Raw genomic sequence first — 21,658 nt, forward strand, 5'->3', positions numbered from 1 at the left:
CACTAAAGAGAAATCAAGAGCTGATTGTTGAGTTGCTTGGAAGGGGCTTGGGGAAGGGGAGACCATCTCCCACAGGTTTGGACCCCGGGGGTCTCCTCACCTCTTGAGACTGAGTTTGGCCTAGTCCTGATTAGTGTGGGGTGACTGGCTCCCAGGGGTCATTCTTCAGCCCTTTGGTTTTCTTGCTTGGTGACTTGGTTAAGTAGAATCTAAGGGCTGGTCCTCTCCTTTTCTTACTAATTGTTCTAATCAGAAGCATATCAAGGTGTCCCAAGTTGTGCTATTACTCTTTTCCTCATCTTCTCCATTCCCTCCCGAAACATCCATTTCCATAGCCATTTGTAGACTTCTCTGACCTAATAAGTGAGCGCCACATGGTACAAGGAGCAGACGGCCTGAAAGCCTTTGTGGAGTGGCCGGACCCTTGGTCCACTCCCTGGGCTGCCTTGACCCGGCCCCACAGCCCTTGTTGTCTCTCCCCCTAAGCAGAGCACATCCAGCTCCACGTGGAAGGGCCCATGGTGACCTCGGATTGATGATGGATGAGCCGGATGGACTGGGCCACAGCGTTTTCCTGCAGAGGTGCCGGACCACGGGGCTAGCTTGCTGGGCATCCAGTGCTGTCTTCATGGCCGGTTGCAGTAGGCCGGAGCAGTGGCTCAAGTCCGCACTGATAATGAATGTTGTGCATTTGGGTGGGAACTGCAAGAAGGGGAAGTGGGGGAAGCGAGCTGCCCTTTGTGCCATGTCTCACGTTAAGATAGAACATGGATAAAAAATATCCGTTAGCCGGCGAAGACTGTATCTGGGTAAGGGAACATCTCTAATGAAAGATTCGAAGCCAGCTACGTATGTGAAGGGGGTGAGCGTACTAATAGGATAACTTGCTTCACCACCTCTCCCCTCCGCTCCCTGCAGCAGAGGCACGTTCCAGTTCCTGGAGAGGTGGGAACTTGGGTGGTTCGCAGGGCTGCCAGCCCCGCGGCGTGTGGAGGGCGTTCCGAGTCCCACTGCATGATACCCTTGGCTTTCACGGAGGTATCAGATCAGTTAGGAATTCCATTCAGCCGCCGGGAACCGAGACCTGACCACAGAGGCTTAAGTGCAGCGAGATGACAGTTTCTCACCTAAGATGACTCGAGGAGAAAGAGAAGTGGCTGGTGTTACTTCAGAGTCTCGAGGATGCAATTCTCTTGACCTTCCACTTACTCAGGAAATCCGTACTGAGTGCCAGCTGTCCTAGGCTGTGTGGGCCCTCAGCACTATCAGTGAACAACAATTCTTGCCCTCTGGGAATTTACATGGCGGTGGAGGGAGATAGGCAGTAGAAATAATAAGTAACTTCAGGCGTGTTGAGCCATGAGGAATAAAGAAACAGAACAAGGTGAAGCAGGTTGGGAGTGCAGGTTGGGGTTAGGATGGTCAGGGGGACTTTATTGGGAAGGTGAGCTTTGAGCAAAGACTTGAGGGAGGCAGGAGTTAGCCAAGTGGATTCCTGGAGGAAGTGTTCAGACAGAGCCCCGAAGGGTTAGGCGTGTTTGAGGAGGAGCAGGAAGCCGGTGTGGGAGAAGAATGGGAGAAGAGCCGGTCCGACCAGCAGTGACAGGTGTGGGGCAGATCACATGGGGCCTCGCGGGCCACGGAAGGACTTAACTGCTACCCCAAGTGAGGCGGGAACCATCCGAGGTTGCTGAGCACAGCAGTGGCATGGTCGTCTCACTTTACAGGACACTTCTAGCCACTGTGTTGAAATGAACTGTAGGAGTGGGAATGGAAGCAAGGACATAGGAGACTACTTGAGCGTCCGGAAAGAGAGATTGGCGGCTTCGCCACGGGCGATAGCGATGCAGGCGGCGAGAAGTGGTTGACTTCTGCGTACAGTTTGAAGGTGGACCCTGAGGGCTCAGTCGTCAGGTGTGAGGGACTGAGATGTCCACTCCAAGAGTTTCAGCCTGAATAACTGGACGCATGCTGTCATCAGCGGGAATAGGGAAGGTTGCAAGTGGACCGTGTTTTAAGGGGAAGATCTGGAGTTTATTTTTAGACACACTAAGTTTGGAGGTATAAATTTGGGTGTCATGGGCAGATAGATTGTATTTAAAGCCACGAGATCGCCAAGATAGATAGAAATGAAGACCAAGGGCACTCCTAGACCATTAGGAGAACTTTTTCCTCATGGTCCCAAGACCGCTGCTGAGTTCCAGCCGCTGTGTCCGCTTTCCATGCAGGAAGAAGGGGAAGGGCAAAGGCTCTTGCCATCTGATCTGAAGCCTTTTTAAAAAGCCTCCAATAACTTTCACTAAAATCTCATTGACCATCCATACCTTAAGGGAGGTTGGGAGATGTCCATTTTACCTGGACATCCTTTTAGCCATAACAGTATAGTAGCTCTGCTGTCCAGTAGACCTTTCTGTGATGATGGAAATGTGCTATATCTTCACTTTCCCATATGGTGACCACTAACCAGAGGTGACTGTCGAGAACTGGACATGTAGCTACTGCCACTGTGGAATTTAATTTTTACTTCAATTTTAGTTAAGTTTAAACTTAACCACACATGGTTAGTGGCTACCGTATTAGACAGTGCAGATCCTGAAGTTTGATTATTAAAGGCGGGGGAGGGATGGGCACTGGGTAGGCATCTTGCAGATTCTGCTATAATAGAACATGGAGTCTTCACAAGACAAAGGTTACACAAGTCAAGCCTCACAAGCCAAATGGAAACATAACTGGGTTGAAGTCAAGTTGATCATTTCACTTTGCATTTACATGCATTGATTAAAACCTGAGTTTCAAGAATATCATAGAATATACTCTCTCTCCCTATAGTGTTCTTTTGAAAGATTCACACACACACACACACACCACCACCACCACCACCACCACCACCCACCCCCGCATCCACATCCACATCCACATCCACAAACAAAGTATCCATAGGCCACATACGATGGGTGGAAGGGAACGTTATTAGGACTGAGAAGGTTGGGTGGTTCACCCTGAGTCGATCGTTTAAGGATCGTCACAATCTTACATCTGTCGTTTTCTGTTTTCTTCTCTGCGTCATGAAACTATGCAAAGGGCGGCAGTGTAGAGGATGGAGATGGAATGGCTGGGTCCAAGAGGAGGGCATCTTAAAGTTTGAGGGTCTTTTAGAACATAAAGACCCTCCCTCCTGATGCTCTTGCTTGTGCTGGGTGGAGAGATTGCTTTTCACCTCAGCCGTTGTGAGTAAAGCACATTCCTTCTTGGCATGGTGTGGGCCAGGCAGGTGTGTGGTCAGCCACATGGTCTTAGGCGAGGTGCATTACCTTTGTTGCTGAGCTCAAGTTTCCTCAGCTGAAACTGGGGATAACACCGACTTTGCAGTAGGGGTCCAGTAAACAGTGGGCCCCCTTTTCCCTTCTCTACCCCATAAATCTGTTGCTCTACCTAGCTGCCTTCATGTTTAGAATGGGACAGGACTCATTTATAGGTGTTTGGGGGATTTTTTGTTGTTGTTGTTTTAATGCTTAGAGGCAGATGGTGAGGAGAAAATAGGAAGGATGGAGCAAACAAATAAACATGGGACGAGAAGAAGGCAAATGGTAACCATCTTCCCAATGACATCATCTTGCATCTGGAACAGAGCAAGTCAGGGCTGCTGAGTTGTCTTCACGAGTCCGTTTACAAGGGCTCCTCAGCTTGAATGTGCACTGGTCTCCTGGGGACCTTGTTCAGTGCAGATCTGATGCAGCGGGCCTGGGGTGAATTTCTAACAAGCTCCCTAGTGAGGCTGATGCTGCTGGTCCATGGACCACAGTCTGCAGAGCCAGGAACTGGAATAGGTACTAAGAGTTTCAGGTTATGAGTCAAAAGATGGAGACGATCAGCTGGCATTTTTCTAGGCGTCAGAAGAGAGTGGGCCTCGGAGGGGCCAGATGCCTCTCATACTGATGGTGAGAATTCCTCATCAGTGACATGGAGCCATAGTTCTCGTGGGGACACTGGCTTCATTGTGACCTTGTGCAACCCTCTGGCGCGGGCTGCAGCTGGGTGGTAATGGAGGGGCGCGCCCCCTATGGGAGGACCGATGTGGCTGCATCTTCCATGTTCCTTTGTGGCCTGTGGCCTGAAGGACGGTGTAGTCAGCAGTTAACTTCCTGAGCACGACTTTCTCAGCAGTTCTGTAAAACTTCGCTGGAGCGTTTCGGGCACAACCACGTCAGACATCTATTTCTCCTCCCCACAGAGGAGGAACTTCTTGAAGTACAAGCTCTTATTAAGCAGAAGCGTTTCCGTATAGTTTTCCTTCCTTTTTCCTTGGCTCTGCTCTCCTCAGACAAAGAGAGTATAAGAAACCAACTTTGGGATCGTGAGGGTTCTGTCTTGTGGGGAAATGGTGGTTACATGCGTTTTCTTCCTTGGCAGGTTACAGCGGGGCACCTGCCTCTTGAGCGACCTCCGTTTTTAAGAATGGGGGCCTTTGCCGGTTGTTGCGAGTGGGCAGGAGGAAGTGGTCCCTCACTTACAGACTTCCAGGAAAGTCTCCACAGTGGAGAAACTTATTCCTTGTAGGAGGTGTCTGCAGATGGCTTTGGGGGGTCTTCTCACAAGACAGACCGGGCCCTATGCCGTTAGAGTTGAAATAATGGTGGGTAAAAGGGAGAATCTAGCCATATGTGTCCCAGAAGTTTTGTGTGAAGAGAGTGACAGAAAATTGCTTCTTTTTCTAAATGCGTTAGGGCTGTGTGATTAAAAGAAGATAGTAACATAACAGTGATCATTGCTATCTTTTCTTGAACATTTACTATGCGTTGTTTGACATGGACTTTTAGTCCTTATAAGAACCCAATAACATGATAATCATCCTACGCGTAAGATTGTATGTATCATATACATATATGTAAAATAAAATCCCACTTTAGGGTTGACGAACCTGAGGCTTAGAGCATTTAATTGGCTCCAGATCTCACAGCTGACCAGCAGCAAACTCTTGGGTCTGAGTCTCCTTTGGTAACTTAATGGTTCTGCAACCTTGAACAGATTGCGTAATCTTAATGCCATGGCCCACAAGACATGGCGGTTACTGTAATACTGATTAGCAGGTCAGTCTGAGCACGAGAGAGCCCCGGCTCGGAGGCTGGTCCCTGGGCAAGTCCCTGGGCTCCCGCGGTGGTTGGAGACCTTGACTCACAGCTGCTGTGGCACACGTGTGTCCACACCTGGTGGGTGCTGGGGCAGGAGGAAAGCTCAGGCAGGGGCCAGTGAGCCCAGAGCAAGGGGGGTACCTCGGAGGGAGGGGGGTGTGGATGAAGCCTCTCTGTCCTCCTCTTTGGTCTTCCGGTCTATCACTGGCCTCAACCACTTAAAAAGTAAACATCATTTAATCCTCTTTTGAGGGACTTAAAGTGTGGCTCGTGCATTCAGCCCCCAGTACGCCGTGGAGTACGTGTTGGGTGCCAGGCTCTGCTGGGTGCAGGGACGCAACGGTGAAAGAGCGGGCCCGCCCTTGAGAAGCTCAGATGATTTCACACCTGCACTGGGGGCACCGTCTCACTTGGCCAGTTCTCAGCTTTGCCCCTCTCTCTCCCTGCTTCTCTATTTTCGGTTCACGTCTACATGCATCGCTGCTACGGCGACCTAATCCAGGTGTGCCTGGGACACGCCCGGTTTACACCTGCTGTCCTGGCGCGGTCATTAAAAGTTACCCCTTCGCTCTCATATCATGCGTGCCACCCCGTTGATCGAGCGCCTTCTGTGTGCCGGACACTGGGCGGAGCCCCGGAGAGATGGAGAACAGCGACACAGCCCCTGCATCCAAGAAACTCATCGTCTGTGGGGACATCCGCTCTGAAAGCCCTGACTTAGCAAGTCGGGCGGCCTGCCTGCCACACCCCTCGCGTGTGCTCCTGTCGCTCCCTTCCCACAGCTCCACCTGTGCAAACCTTACTTTCCAGAACTACTGCCCACCACCCCGATTCCTCTCGGCCCTCCCTCCTCTCACCGCACTCCCCAGGCGGGCTGCGGGCCTTCTTCCTGCTTGTGTTACTCAGTGTCGGTCTGTTCGGGACATCGGAACAAAGCGCCGCAGACTAGGTGGCTTACACAGCAGAAATTTCTCACAGTTCTGGAGGCTGCGAGTCCAAGATAGAGGTGTTGGCAGGTTTGGTTTCTTCTGTGGCCTCTCTGCTTGGCTTATGAATGGCCGCCTCCTCCTGTGTCCTCCCGTGGTCTTTTCTCTGTACTTGTCCTAATCTCGTCTTCTTATAAAAACACCAGTTATTGGATTAGGGCCTGCCCCAAAGACTGCATTTTAACTTAATTACCGTGTCCTTAAGTACAGTCACATTGTGAGGTACTAGAGAGTTAGATTTTCAACATAGGAATTTGGGGAGGACACAGATTAGCCCACAGGTCTTTGGTACTTGATTTTTATTTCTTCTTCTAGATTCTCAGCTCTTTTGGGGCAGGGAGCTTATGACATTTGTCATTCACCCTTGGCCATGCCTAGGCCCTTCCCCTTGCCAAACGCTTGTCAAATGACTGATTAAGTTCCAATGTCGTTTCTTCCTTACTGTCCATTTCAAAGGATGAGTAGAGTTAATGGATGAACTTCAAAGGAGAGACTTATTTTTCTGATATAATGAATCAAACTTTTTTGGTCCTGGAAAGATTTTGGTGGATAAGAGTATAGGAATATACACACACACACCCCCATAACCATTTTGGGGGTCATTTATTTTTAAAAATTACTTTCTGGGTAATCTCTGTGGTTATAAAAAATCTAATACCGGGAAAAGGCAGAACCCACATATTTACCCTAGAGTGTTGGCGTGAGGATAAAATGAGACCTTGCTTATACAGTGCTAAGCTCAGCACACTGGAAAATATGCAAACACATGCGTGAGAGTCTTTTGTAAATCCACTGAGCTGGAATTTCCAGGCAGGTGTCCTCACTGCCTTTTTTTTCTTTTTCTTTTTTCTTTTTTTTCTTTTTCTTTTTTTTTTTTAGCCCTTTGTGATTTTGCTTTTATTTAACACCCCAATCCCACCAGATGGTGATTGTGGAGTCGCGTGTACACGCCCCCACGTACCTTCCCAGGTGCGTTCACCTGCCTTGGAATGAAGGAAGGACCAAACAATTTCAGGAAATGGTTCAAGGCTATATTATGCTTAAGAAAACCACACAGAGCAATTGCACTGTGTAGGCAGTCAGCTCGGTAGCTTTCTTAGATGCGTGGCAGCAGGAAGTTGATTTAGGTGAAGAGCCATGCCTAGGCGCCAAGGGATTAGTGCCTCTCTGCCTTCTGTCCGGGAAGAGGAGTTCTCCCCAGAGTGGAAACTCTAGAGCATCTGTGGGAGGATTGCACTGTCCAATAGAAATGTTATGTAGGCCACATACGTAATTGTAAATTTTCTAGTTGCTACGTTGAAAAAGTTAAACCGGTAAGATTAATTTAATAACATATAACATTGGACCCAAGATATACAAAATATTATTTCAAGATGTAATTATTATTAATGAGATATTCTTTTTAGTACTAGGTCTTTGAAATCTAGAGTGTATTTTAGCCACATTTTACGTGCTCATTAGGCACATGTGGGTAGTGGCTACCAAATTGGACAGTGCTGGCCTGGAGTCAGACCTGCTCACTTTGGGGGACCTTGGGATTGCTGCAGGGGACCCAGGTGTGAATTCATATGTGCGAACGCATTTCCTGAATCAACGAATAGTCAAAGTACAGCTCCCATCCCCTGAGGTTCTGGGAAATGTGTTAATATTATAAAGGTTGACTTCATACTTAGATTAGGAAACATGCTTCTGAATCTCCTGAACTGGAGTTTCTGGAACCCAGGTGTCCATAAATATGGTGATGAAGGTCTGAAAACTCTTTTTAGCATTTCAGAAGACCCTGCAGGCGTCAGCGATTTGCCATCCAGCTGCTGACAGTGTCAGCATCCTTGCTTTCCACTGGTTGTACTGGAACAGTTTGCTGGTGAGCCTGTGCTCGTCAGACTTTCTGCCTGAAAGGTGACATGGTGGGGATTCCTGGGGTCATGTTAGAGATGCTGGGGCTGAGTGCGTGGGTGCAGAAGTGCTTGGGGCTGGAGGGCCCGCATCCACGGGCGCACGTACAGGCGTTCCGGGACTCATTTGTCAGCCCTGTTAACACTCGGAGGCTTTGGAGGGTACAAAAAGTGGATGGAGTAAATGAGCACCATTACTGGGCCAGTGCTTCCTGCACTGAAGTCAGGGCGTAAGCATTTCCCGTGTGCCACAAATAATGCTCTCCACCTGGATGCGATGCCTGGGAAATGCAACTTTGCCCTTCCTTCAGCTTTTCTGTCTGCAGCTGCTCTGCTGGTGGGTTCCTCCTGTTCCCAGAGTAGAAAGCCATGAATAGGACCCCGGGGGCCACTATGGGTGTCCTGTAGCCCCAGCCACCCTGAGTGTGGGAGGATTGCACTGTTTGGCAGCCCACCCAGTATTGGGTGGTACAGATAACCTGAAAGTTCTTTTTTTTTTTTTGCTGAACCAGAGTCCACCTCCTTGTACTTGCACCCCCCTCTCGTCCTGCCCCTGAGCAGCCACAGGCATCTGTCTGTGCTCTCAACCCCCCACTTCCTGTTTCCTCTGGGGCTCCATGTTCCCAGTCCCTCTGGGTCTCCACTTTGTTATTCCATTAGTGAAATACCCATACTCTTTGTTTTTATTCCTTTCTTCCTCTGTATCTGAACCTTTAGCCTTCCCACCCTCCCCCCCCCTCAAAGGTCAGGGAAAATAAAGGAGAAGAAATTTAAACCAGCCAGTTTTGCTCCTTATCAACAACAGTGTTAGGAAGATGCCTGAAACAAGCTGGTTAAATGGATGTGTCCATTCCTTCCTGTTAGCCAGCTCCTTCAGACTGGGTGATAAAATTCTGTCGTCTGGAACCCCAGCTGGCCCGACTTTTCTACCACCTTGACCGGTATTTGTGGGTCTGGATCAAACAGGGATTTTATCTGTGTTGCTCTCTGAGTCTCACATTTATTTGCTCTTCTTTCGCCCTATACTTTCCTGGGCTTGATGTCCTTCTTCCCATCTGCTTGGTAAGAAAAATGTCAGCATATAGCAGATGGTATCCTTACCTGATCGATTCATGAGCCAAAAAGTTCCATAAACTTAGATTACAACCAAGGTAGTACTGGCAAGAAAGACATGGATTCTAAGAAGTTGGGGATAATCTTATTAATGATAAAGCCATAAAGAGTTCCTGAAAGATCATAAGACATTTGGCATCAGGGACTCTCTTGTTCCTCGCCATATCCCCTGTGCCAAACAATTGACATTGACTAATTGTTCAATAAATGTTCACTGAATGGTAGAAGAAACTGGACATAGGCCCAAGATACTCTACTGGAAGTTTACAGTGTCAGCTTTTACATTTAAGTCAATGATCCATTTCGAGTTAATTTGTGTGTTGTCCAAGATAATATAGAACAGATATGAATAAAAATATTGTTTGATTATAATTATGAGTAAATGAATACCTCTCAGATCTCATGGGCTGATAGCTTGGAAAATGGTCACCTGGGAGCGCCTGCATTTTAAGTTTGGCTTCACAGAGGGTAGCCAGCAACTCTCTGCCCTCCCCTGCTGAATGTGGGATTGCCGTAACTAAATCTCGGGCTGAAGCAGTGCATTTTCAACCAGCCCTTCTGGGGAATTCTGGTACAGGTGGCGCATGTCAGCAGCAATGCCTAGGCTGATCGTTCCTATGGAACAGTCTTTGATGACACTGGGCCCCTTGCTTAAATCGCATCGAAGGCATAGAGGATATTGTCCTTCATACCAGCACTTCCCAAAGAGATTTTCCCCCCACATAGGATGGCAACAGATTTCATGTCAAAATAAAGTTCTGTATTCAAATAACTTTAGGAAAATATGGTATTTAGCATTGGACAGATTTCTTTATTGCAGGACCCCCCCCCCCCCCAGAGCTTTAGAAGCCAGTGTGCACAAGGAGGGTGTAGTCACGTCTAGTGTACTTGACTGTAGAATGTTTTTTTCTCCTGAAGTTTAGGTGATATTGTTACAGGTAGATGAGTTTCTTCTAAATAATTTGACTGTACACCTTCCTATTTCTTTTCTCCCCATTCACTCAACGACTCTTCTTTAGCTTCTCATTTCAATCATGGAAGAACTTTGAGATATTTCGCATCGAAAGGTTTTTCTCTATTTCCTTCTTGTTGATAAGTCCCGTTTAAAGGGGTGGCATTTCCCAGTACCGATCTCTCAGTACAATCCCCACCATTTATAGACCTCCATCAGCCCTGTGGTGACTTAATTGTTTTATTTTTAGTGGCCTTCTACACTGCAGAGGACTTTCTGAAAGCTCATATCTCATGCTAAATTTAGCTGGACTTTCCGCAGGCTTGATTGATTGCTGGTCTTAATGGAAGAAAATGTGATCCTCTCCTCCTCCCCATCATTAAATTATTACTGATTTATAACCAGAGGAAGTGGCCACTGGATAAGTGGGTATCTTTTTTAAAATCGTGATACATCACCAAGACAGATATACTTGTCCCTTCCCTTCAACAGGCATCTGTTGAATGCCCACGGTTGCAAATACCACACTGGCCTGGGGCTCTGTGCTTCCCTGAAGGGTCTTGAAGCCCAAAACAAAATTCCCAGGCCTAGCCCTCCAGCCACACCCATCCCCACCCAGACTTAAAAGAAAAGGGCTAAAAGAAGACCGTAGAATTAATAGACATTCCAAAGCACCAACCCTAGAAAGGAGTAGAAATGGGCATTGGGATTCAAAATATAAGTAAAGTTAAAAGGTTTGAACATAACAGGCTGGATATTGGTCTGAAACCCTGTCTAGTGTAATCAGTGACCCAAGGGGCAGTGATTCTCTTAGCCATAGATGAGCAAGGACCGAATAGGAGTGTAACTTCCACCTGTGCACGCACTGCTGGGCGACCTGAAGCATGTTTCCTACCTGCTGGGTCCCCAGTTTTCTTCTCTGTGGAACAAACACAGCATGGGATTGTAGTGAGGATTAGTGGTGGCCACTCTGGGCTCGGGACAGAGATGGATTAGCCAGAGTCCTCAGCAAAGTTGGGTCATAGAGGAGAGAGATCTGGGCTGGATGGACTTTATGTGTTCACTGCTTGTGGCTTATAGCCCGATCCAGTTTGTTCTTTGGAATTGAGTGCCTCCATGAGGAAGTAGTGGTTTCTCATCGCCAGAGAAATTCAAACATGAGCCTTAGGATCCCTGTCCCCGCAGCACTAAGAGGCAACTTGGACCAGATGTTCCCGAAGAGCCTTCTTGAAAATCCTCTGATCCTCTTAATTGCTTTGGCAGAGTTTACAACTATCATTGAATCAAGTGATACTCCATGTTGATGTAGTTGCTAAAATGATCACCTTCCTGAGTTCTGGTCTAATTATTTCCTGTAAGTTAAATCCTGGAACTCTGTATCCCCAACATTGTTCTAGGCCTTGGAGTACAAAGATAAATAAGACATTGTGAGTAACAAGGCAATATCTAGTGAGTTAGATGGATACAAATACACAACTGTAATATAAATAAATGCCGTAATACATGCAAGTATGAAGCACTTAGAGACTCAGAAGAAGTAATTAGTTTTGTAAATATCTACAAGACCAGGAGGGTGCAAGTTTTGAAAGGGGAGCTGGACCACAGAATATGGGTTGGAGATAGAAGAGTTAGGGATAGAATCAAAGAAAACAGAGACGTTCTAGGGAGAGGAAGCTGCACATGCAAAGGTCCTAGGTCATGGCCTTGCTATGCATGGGAGATGTTGAGGAACCTTGGTGTGACAGATCATAGGTTCCTGGGGGCAAATACTGGCTGAGCATGAAGCCACATTAGATTTGACCTCTAATTTACTCTGATGACAAAAATGTTGATACTACCGAAATCTGCTTTGAGAAATGTGTATTGAGTCGTGACAACAAGAGATTTTATTTATTTACTTATTTTTAAAATTTTTAGGCGAGGCAACCCTCGGTTGACCTCACAGATTGCAAGGACCTTGTCAGCTTACAATCCTTTACTTTTTTATTTTTTATGCCTACAGCACCTGGTCTTCCTAAGTGGTCTCCCATCCAAGTACTAACCAGGCCTGACCCTGTTTAGCTTCCGAGATCAGACAGGGTCAGGCTTGTTCAGGGTGGCATGGCCGTAGACAGCGAGAGGTTTTTAAACTATGTGAGGATCATGCAGTTGTGAGACACCAGCTCTCCCAAAGTAGGGTTGGCCATTGCTTTTGCCATGTCCCACAGCAGCTGCTTTGATTCCCCCAGAGTCCCAGCATTTCTTCCCTGGGCTTGGCCACCCCTGGCCTTGGCTGACCTCCTTCTCCAGGGTACAGCAGAGACCCAACAGCATATACCTCTCAAGTGCTTGGCAGCTTTCGCTGAACAGCATTAGAGTCCCGTGGACTATTCTGGCTGTCGCTATTCTTAACGTGTGGAGGGAGTGTCCAAAGGATTCTCAAACTTGATCTCAGCGTGGTAGGACCCTTGGGGGCGGGGGTAGGTAATGATGCAGCTGTGAATTGCAGTGAGCATTTTGGGGATGAGATCGTTTTTGCAGGTTTCTTTTGAACCACATCAAGGCTTTGTATCTCTGGCAGGGGGTGGATCCAGGTTGCCTCTTTCTAGCAATTCTGTTGCCCCTTCTGGTATCATTTATCAGACTCGCTTTGGGACATTTCATTATAAGTCTAATCAAGTCAAATGTGAGGTTCCTGGAGGAGAAGGCTCTACCTCTGCAGTCGATGGGGGTGAGGACCAGTGGGGACATCAGCCCCTTTTTACGAAGGCTAATAACTTCGAAGTTCGAGAGCTTTCAGTTTCTAAAAAGATGTTGTTATTTTAATCCTTTTTCGTTTTAATTGCAGAAGGGCGATAAGAATAGAACAAATGCAAAGAGTTAAGAGATGACATAACATTAGGGAAAAATAGGCCCGAAGTAGCATTGCATGAGAATCCAAGTTATGAGAACCCACTGATGAGAGGCGGACAGAAATAAAAAGCCCTAATTCAGTGATTCAAATTGGGACTCAGATGGAGCTGTTTGTGTTGGAGGCGAGGGATGTATCTATCCAGCAGCAGTGGGCCTTTTGTGTATTGGGCCCTTCGCTCTCCAATTTCCTAAGAAACTGGAGCGCTCCAGACCAGAAACATCATCTACTTTTTGTGAGAAGGAAATATAGATGTTGGGGTGATAATCTTTTAAAGATTTTATATTATCAACAAAGTAAAAGTTTTCCCTTTAATTTAAAAACCGAACCACTATGGACAGTGATCACTTCATCAAATGATTTATAAATAATCATCTGTCAGTTTGATGGTAAGAATTTACTGAACCATTGTCACACAAATTAACTATTCATGTAGATGTGACAGTTTAACACAGAAGAAGACCCATAGATAAACCCTGGGAAGCCTGGTTGATGAGAAGCATCTCAAAGGCACCAGCCGAGGCCACAAAGGGATGCATAGCGACACTGTGTGCCCAGAGTGGCTGCTCCTTGACCAGGATTCAGCCCAGGGAGGGGTGGTTGGCTGGAGGCAGCGTGTCACACCCGTGAGTTGTCTAAAACTAACAAGACCTGAGCAGCGTTTAGGAGTTTCACAAGACTGCATCGTTGTCGCTCATGGTTTTGGGTCAATGAATGAAGCATCGACTGAGCGAGATCAAGATAACTGGACAATAAGGCTGAGCTCCTTCCATCAGCCCACCCAACAAGTTCAAAATGGCCCTGAGCGTGAAGAGATCGAAGTGGCTAGGAGCGCTGCCTGGACATTAGCCAGAGATGGGGTGGGTCTAGGGCCGCCTGTGGTCCTATAATTCAGATCCGTGGCTCTCATTTGCAAATTTTAGCTAGTATCAGAATCACCTGGAGGACTTGTTCAAACAGACTCCTGGGCCCCACCCTGGGGTTTCCGATTCAGTGGGTCTAGGGTGGGAGCCGGGAATGTGCGTTTCTAACTACTTCCTGGAGATGTTCGTGCTGCTGTCCAGGGGCCATACTCTGAAATACATTGATCCAGACTGCAAAGGAGGTCTGGATCCTGGAACAGGGAATCTGCTTGCTATTTCCATGGACACCAGGAAGCTGACTAGATAACCTGCAGCTGGAAGGTAACAGGGGGACTGTCTGGTCTGTCTCAGTCACGTCACACCATCCGAGGATCCATCGTTCTTTATTTCATTCCCTCCTCCCAACTTGTCCTTCAGTCTCAGAAATTCAAAAGGGCAGCTTACGACTCAGGATTTTTTAAAGAAGAGAACTGAACTGCCGGCCGCATGGGGTCTAGGCCAGAGAGAATCTTGGGGCTTCGTAAGTTATTTCGGTAGTTTGTTGAGCTCTGTCCCAGAATTTTGCTCGAATCTGAGCCACACAACGTGGCCCATCAGTATTCAGAAGCGACCTGCTGGGTTCTGCTCTGTAAATATGTTCAGGGTCTCTGAGGACATAAACATGTAATTCATGCACCGAGTCAGTTGTAGGTGGAACAGAAAACATTTCTCTGCTGCATTCTTTGTATCAGTTCCTTGTGTCTCTTCAAGGGAGCTCGAATGGCAGAATATTATTAAGAGCACTTTTTAAGTTCCCAGTAATTAGGTAGGAATCGAACCGAATGTGAGATCACATTTTCTCCTCAAGAAAATTGCGTTAGGGAAGCCCAGGGCAGTGGGCAGAAGGGTGGCCCTGCTCCCGAATGCCTGGGGTTTAACTTCTGGTTTTGTCACGTCGTCACTCTGTGATGTGACCTGCCTGTGTTCCAGTTTTCTCATCTATAACATTGAAATAATGCTAGAACCTATTTAATGCTGTACAGACTAAATAAGGTGACACACATCATGCAATTAGAATTGCATTTACAAGAAAAAGGCAGCACGTTTTAGTCGTTAGTACTGCAAGCCTTCCTTGAGCTACCGAAAGACCTGTAAAGTATGCTGTTGGTGTGCGTGCACTTTTCGGAATGGAATTCCTAGTTTTCCTATTTGCCCAGGAGTACGTCGTGTAGAAGCTATCGACGTGCATTCTAGAGAAAATCAGCCGGAGGGAGGGAAAATGGTACAGTATGACATTCTTTACACCTCATTTAAGTTTTTACCTGCTGCTACTTTTATCACCTGTCCTCTCACTCTGCTTTTCCAGTGGGCCTTACGGGGCATCACGGAGTGCTGAAATTCGTGTTACCGAAGTGAAGATGTAGATGGCGTTGATAAGACCTCACATGGGATGTTATCAATGCCTCGCATTTCACACCCTCCCCAGGGTCTTTGGGCGCTGTCTCATTTAATCCTTATAGTGGTCATGTTAGGTTCCGTAATCCCATTCTACAGTGTGTACAGCGAAGACTTCAGAGAAATGACTGGCCCAGGCTCCACAGGTGGTTAATGACAGCCGGGATCCTTAACCTTATGTCCTGTGTCTGGGAGCACCCTCTTCCCAGTGCATATGACACCTGGCTTGTGTGTCACGTTGAGTTCTCATTCACATTTGCAATTCTGTTCATTGAGAGACTGATGTCTCAGTTACTCTTGCTTCATAACAAACCACTCCAAAACTTGGGGATGTGGAACAACCATTTAATTTTGCTCATTGATTCTGTAGGGTGTTCAGGTTGGGCTTAGAATACTTTTGAGTGTACGATGATGTATGGAGCCTCAGCTGGGAAGATGCACATACTGGTATCATCTTCTGGGGGATCTTCCTTCACATGTCTGGCAGGTGCCTGGCTGGGGCAGGGACTGCAGAGAGGCTATTGGCCAAGGCACATGCATGTGGCCTCACGACATGTTGTCTTTGTGTGGGCTGATCTGGGTTTCCTCCCAACATAGCAGGGGTGTTCCTAGGGAGAGTCTCAAGAGAGCAGAATAGACGTGCATGACACTTTTACGATCCAGCCTGCACGTCACAGAGCATCACTTCTGATGTTTGAGGTAATCGTGGACTGCCCAAGTTCAAGGGGAAGGCACATAGACCTCACCACTCAGTTGGAGAAGTGTCAAGGTTGCATTATAGAAAAGTAGATGACTTTAAGGGTGGAAATACATTTTTACATTGAAAGTAGAGAACATGAGCTGATGTGTTCTGGGCATAGGGAGCCACAGGTGAGGATTCCGAGTGAAGAGTCAGGTTATTTTGGACATGGAGAGGAGTGGAAGAAGAAAAGGGGGTGCTGGGTCATCACTCACCTCATAAATGCTTGTTCAGATTATTTTGGAGCCGAGCAGAGTGAGCAGGGCTTCTGGATAATCACTTCACATGGGAAACTCAGAATTCTGTGTAGTACAGTCTCATCCACTTGAAAAATTTGACCTTATGGAAGGCCATTTTAAGATTTATTTACCTTCAGCACAGGACCTACAAAGTTCCATTTACTGTTTTAAAAAAGTGAAAAGTTCATCTCAGTGTCCTGTCTTGCTTATATTTGAGTCAGATGGAAAGGGAAAAATCAGCATCAGGAGAAGATTGCTTGTAAAAGTTTATTTTACATTTATGTGAAGTTTATTTTCGGTCCTGGTATTCTTCATAGGGTACGTATTTCTTTTTAAGACTGTTAATAGCATATTTCCTCTTCATTTGCCACACCCCATCAAAATAAGCTCACTCTTATTTTTGAATCATCTTTGTGTCCTCAGAACATCTAACTTTCAATAATGGTTGGAGAAGTTCCAGGTTAAGGAGAGAGTAAAATCCTATTGCTTTTTGACCTTTGGGTGAGGATCAAGTGTGGTGTAATAAAATATCAGTCCCAAGAGTCACCTTTGCTGATTTTTTCCTATTATTCTTTCCTGTTATTCCATATTCATCCAGCTCTTGCAGCCAAGAATTGTTACATTAAGATCCAATCTGAAATTAAAACTTAGAGTTTTAACCAATAAGCCACAAAGCCATTGAACTCCCGCTGGGATGGGGTTACCTTTTCCTAAACTTCCTGAGTTGTCTCCCCTTAGCCTCCGAGTTGATTTCTTACCGAGCCTTGTGGAAAGATCCCTGACGTTCTGAGTGGGGACTGTGCAAACCTCCTAAGGTCGCGGGCTTTGCAGCTGCATTCCTTCCATGCAGAGAGAGAGCTCCCGGGCAGGGCTCCACTTGGCCCTTCCTGGGGGTGCAGGTCTGAGGTCGAGTGAGTGAGTGAGCGAGTGAGCCTGGGTTGGCACTGGGGCTCCAGCAGGGTCTGAGCCCTGGGTCTGGACTTAGAGAGCTCCTTCTAGAGCTGGAGTACATTCTCAGAACCTTCCAGACCACCTCACCGTGGGATTGCCTTCCAGGGTCTTTTTGCGCAGAGTCTATTTCCTGAAGGGGCCATTGACTCAGGACTAATAAAGAGGGCGGCGGGCAGCTGCACATAGTTGCATCGGGATGTGTGGTGACAGAGGACATCCACTCGTGAAGATCTTGCTGGTGAGGAAGTTGACTGAACGACAGGCTGCTGTCACCTGAGGCACCCAGTGTTCCTGGTGTCGCTCACTCTTGAGCATTCCCGTTTTTCAGCAGCAGATTCTCAGTTATCCTGCTTGCTAATGGAGAGGGGCTCAGAGCGCCCTGGGGAGGAGGGCGTCCCCAGACGCCTGGTCGGCCTTCAGCAGGTGTTTGACAGCGTAGCCCACCAGACCCACACCTGCTAGTGCTGTGTTCAGGCTGCTATTTCACTTGACTTAATCGGCTGTCTCTGATTTAAGGATAAATAAAGGGTAGTGAGAGTGACTAAAATAACACTGAAGATGATGGCTAGTATTTAGTGAATGCTTGCTACACCTGGGCACTGTTCGAAGCTCTCTATTCAAGGTCGTCTGCTAATCCTATGAAGTATCTTCTATCATCTCCCCTTCTACTCACAAGGAAACTGAGGCCCAGACAGGGGAGCGACTTCATTCAAGCTCTTAGGAGCAGAAAGCAGTAAGGCGTGCCTCAGGCCTAATTTCTTGGACTATGGAGCTGCGCTCCCACTCTGGGGGTGGGGTCTTTCAGTTGACCATCCAGGGCCATCCTGGGACGGGGCGGGCACTGGCCCAGGTGACAAAGCACAGCTGCAGAAAAGCCACTTGGAGATGATTCTGTCCCTTGAGTATCTGCTCACCAAATGTGGGGCTAACCGGAAAGTGGTTTGTGCACTGTGGAAGCAAGTTGTTCACACCAGTGGACTTTTTATTCTGATAAAAAGTCAAGGTTTTCATAATTGATCTTTGGGGGACAGGGTGCTAATTTTAGACTATCTGAAGATCTGTCTTAAGGAACAGAACTTGGATTCAAGTAAAAGGACTCTTTTGAAACCAGTGTTTCTCAGAAGAAGCAATGGAAAGGTCAGCTGTGCCCACGGGGAAGGCTCACTGCCCAGCACCCTAGAGCTGGGCGCCCTCGGGTGGCTTTCATTCTGCTGCTGTTTGGGGGACCACCTGCCTTGGGTACCACTGTTTTCCAGGGACACAGTAGTATACAGTCCATGTGCCTGTCCTCAAGGACCTCATCCTCCAGGGAGGACATGGCCGATGGAGTCCTTCTCTGTCAGGGTACACCAGGCTGGGGGGAGAGAGAGGAGAAAGGATGAATTTGGCCGTGGTCTGGAACAGCCTCTTAATGTCTTTTAATATGTACAACCATCCTGAAGTACGCTTCCAGCGAATGGGGACTCTCGTTTTTAGTTTGTTTCCTTTTCCTTTTGTGAGAGCAAGCAGCCTTTTGACGAGGAAGTTCCACCTAAGTGTTGAGATCTCCATTGGGTTAAGAGAGATTTCAATCAACAGCAGCATGAGGGCGGTCAGAAGCTCTACTCAGGATCACGTTCCACCAGGGAAAGTCCTGTTGGAGAAGCTGAGGTGGGAGGAAAGGGGGGGCGACTTCATGGAGTGCGGCAGGAGCGCCCGGGCATGCCACAGCCAAGCGTGTAGGCCCCGGCCACACTTCTTGTTTTTATTTTTCATTTTTCATTATTTTTATTTTATTTTATTTTTATTAAGTTTATTGGGGCAACATTGGTTAATACAATTATATAATTTTCAGGTGTACATTGTAATTTGACATCCATATATTCTATTGTGTGATTACCACTCAGAGTCCAGTTTCCTTCAGCTACCCTATATTTGATCTCCTTTACCCACTTCATCCTCCCCCTAACCTCCTATACTTGACCCCCTTTACCGCATCTACCTCTCCACTCCTCCCACACCCCATACTCTCTGGGAACCACTAGTGCCTTGTCCACGTCCCTGAGTCTCCTTTTGTCCTGCTTGTTTGTTGCTTTTAGGTTACAATTCTTGTTTTAAAATAAAAGTAAAGCAGAAGGTGTAGAGGCCAGTTGGTGTGCTCATTCAGCAAGGGTGGCTGCTGCGCCGGGTCTCAGGAACCTGGGTTCTGCCGGGATGCCCTGTGGCCCCGTCCGATGGAGGCTGACCCCTGCCCCTCGGGGCCACATCCGGGGGCAGTCTGGTCCCTGGGCCCTGCTCCTCTGACACGGTGCAGGTTCTCTGTGGGGGATGGGGACAGCAGAGAGGTGAGGGCCACGTCCAGAGAGGTCACTCACTTCCTGTGGTGGCCCCGATCACACCACCCCGTGGGTGAGGCGAACGCTCCCGTGTCCTGTAGTTTCACGTGGCCGAGGCCCTCAGCCTCACCGCCTTGCTTCCACTTCTCCCTTGGGCAGGGGTGCTCTTCGCCTCAGGTAATTGTTTTAGTTTTCTGAAGTATAAAAGACTGGCCTGTGCATGTCCTGGCAGACATTGAGTGTCTATAGTCGTAAACACCAAATGATGACTTCGGCTTCCTTGGAGCCGAGGGTGACATTCTTGCCCTCACGCCTGACAGTTGTGCAGGCAGCAGGTCTTTTCATGTCCTTCAGAAGCAAGGGGTACACTTGGGCTCCCCAGAGACCCATAAAATGGGACCGCATAAAGCCCCAGGACCAACAGTGCAACCAGCTGTTTCTGCCTTGAGTGTATCATGCAAATGGGCTTTTTCTCAGCCCTGCCTGTCTTAACTTCATTTCTAATGCATCCTTCAAAAGCATAAAGAAGTGGCATGGATGATGTCTGGATGGGATCGGTCCTTTTCAAGTGGTGGCCTCTTTAATTTGGGGATAGCCATCCTTTTTCCGCCTCCTGTCCATGAAAGGCTCCTCCCGAATTATCCTTTTCAATTCTCTTTTTAATTAGGTAGTACAAGAGGAACAATGAAGAAAGCCTGCCATTTTCGCATCTACTGTGGTTCGTAACTTCTTCCTATGAAGCGATGGCTGACTGAGCAGAATGTGCGAACTCCTAAGTCGAGTCGAGTGGAAACACAAACACGTTTTTATTTAGTTGCGAGTGTCACTTGGAGTCTTAAAAATAGGGCCTTCATTATTATCTTGTGCTGTCATCTTTATGTTGTATTGGAAAAATCTGGAATTCTTTTTCCTTTGGTCATTATTTACTTTTCAAGAATAATGTAGTTTTAAAGAATTCTTGCTATTTAATCTCAAGCCCAAACATGGTTTCTTGTGAGGAAGATATGTTTAATAAAGTGTGATATTTTTAGTTCCAGAGAGAATTTTTTTTTTTTTTGGAGGAAGGGATGCATTTAAAAGGTGGAGGAAATGTACAATGAGAAGAGATACTCTAACTCCTGTTCCTTTCACTCTTTAAAAACTTGTGTTTCCTGTTGGCGGTGGGTGGGTGGTGGGGAGATTTGATTTTGAAACTTTTAAGTGTGCTGCTTGGGGTTGCTAAATTTTAATTCATTGCTAGGAAATTTTGGATGAGTTCGTTTTATAAGAATGTATGTGTTTTAAGAGCCAGCATGAGGAAGGGAGTGTGGAAGCTTACCTCCTTCAGAAGGGCCTGTGTCCTTGGAGGGATGTGGGATGACCTGCTATTTTGGGGTGGCAGATATAATGTCTGGTTTACTTCAGATGAATTTTCAAAGGTGCAGCTGCCCCTCTCTAGTCTTGACATGGTGTGCCCTTAGGGAGTACTTCCTCTTCACCCATCCTTCCCCACTGTGGTCCCTCGGACCTCTGCATCCTTTTATCCTTAAAAAGAGAGAGAGAGAGAGAGAGAGAGAGAGAGAGAGAGAGAGAGAGAGAGAGAGAGAGCAAGAGAGAGAGATGAGAAGAACCTGCCTCCCTTAACTAAAAATCTCAAGAATATCTATTCCTGGTATGTCTCTACCTCTTTCTGTGTCAAGGTCCCATAGAGCGCTGCCGGGAAAAGCCTCATTATGGTGGGTAGGACGAAGGAAGGTAAGAAGGAAGGTCCTAAGATGTTTTATCCCCATTGCTCTTGAGGTTCAGTCATATGGAGCTGAGTACCAGTCACCTAGGGCCAAGAAGGAGCAAGAAGGAAGTGGGCGGAGAGGAAGGCCATTTAAGGTGGTTTGTAACTGGTAAGCAGAAGTTAGAGCCTGTTAAGAAGGTCGAGAGAGTTGTCCCTGCCTTGTTATACCCTACCTCATCATTTAGTATCCCATGCTTCCCAAGAGAAGTTCTGAGAACCTGTCCTCTGCTGTCTGGGCGGTGGCCTCCCCAGCAGCCCCCACAACCCCAGAGACACATTCTCATCAGCTCATTCTTCTCTTGATCCCTCTCCTGGTGGCTACTTGGTGCCATCATTCTTTTAGGCCAAGCCAAATTATTGCATGTAGCAGAAAATCCAAATAAT

The 21,658-nt window shown here is 47.3% G+C and overlaps 1 protein-coding gene and 1 pseudogene across 2 annotated transcripts in view; one reads left to right on the forward strand and one right to left on the reverse strand.

The window, feature by feature from the left end:
• Positions 1 to 21,658, forward strand: part of ITGA9 (integrin subunit alpha 9) — a 286,264-nt gene that overhangs the window by 88,320 nt on the left and 176,286 nt on the right. The gene's annotated exons all lie outside the window — the stretch shown is intronic.
• Positions 12,069 to 12,187, reverse strand: LOC118602386 (annotated as a pseudogene).

Source organism: Rousettus aegyptiacus, unplaced genomic scaffold (genome assembly GCF_014176215.1).
Source record: "Rousettus aegyptiacus isolate mRouAeg1 unplaced genomic scaffold, mRouAeg1.p scaffold_m13_p_4, whole genome shotgun sequence".
NCBI classification, from domain to species: Eukaryota; Metazoa; Chordata; class Mammalia; order Chiroptera; family Pteropodidae; genus Rousettus; species Rousettus aegyptiacus.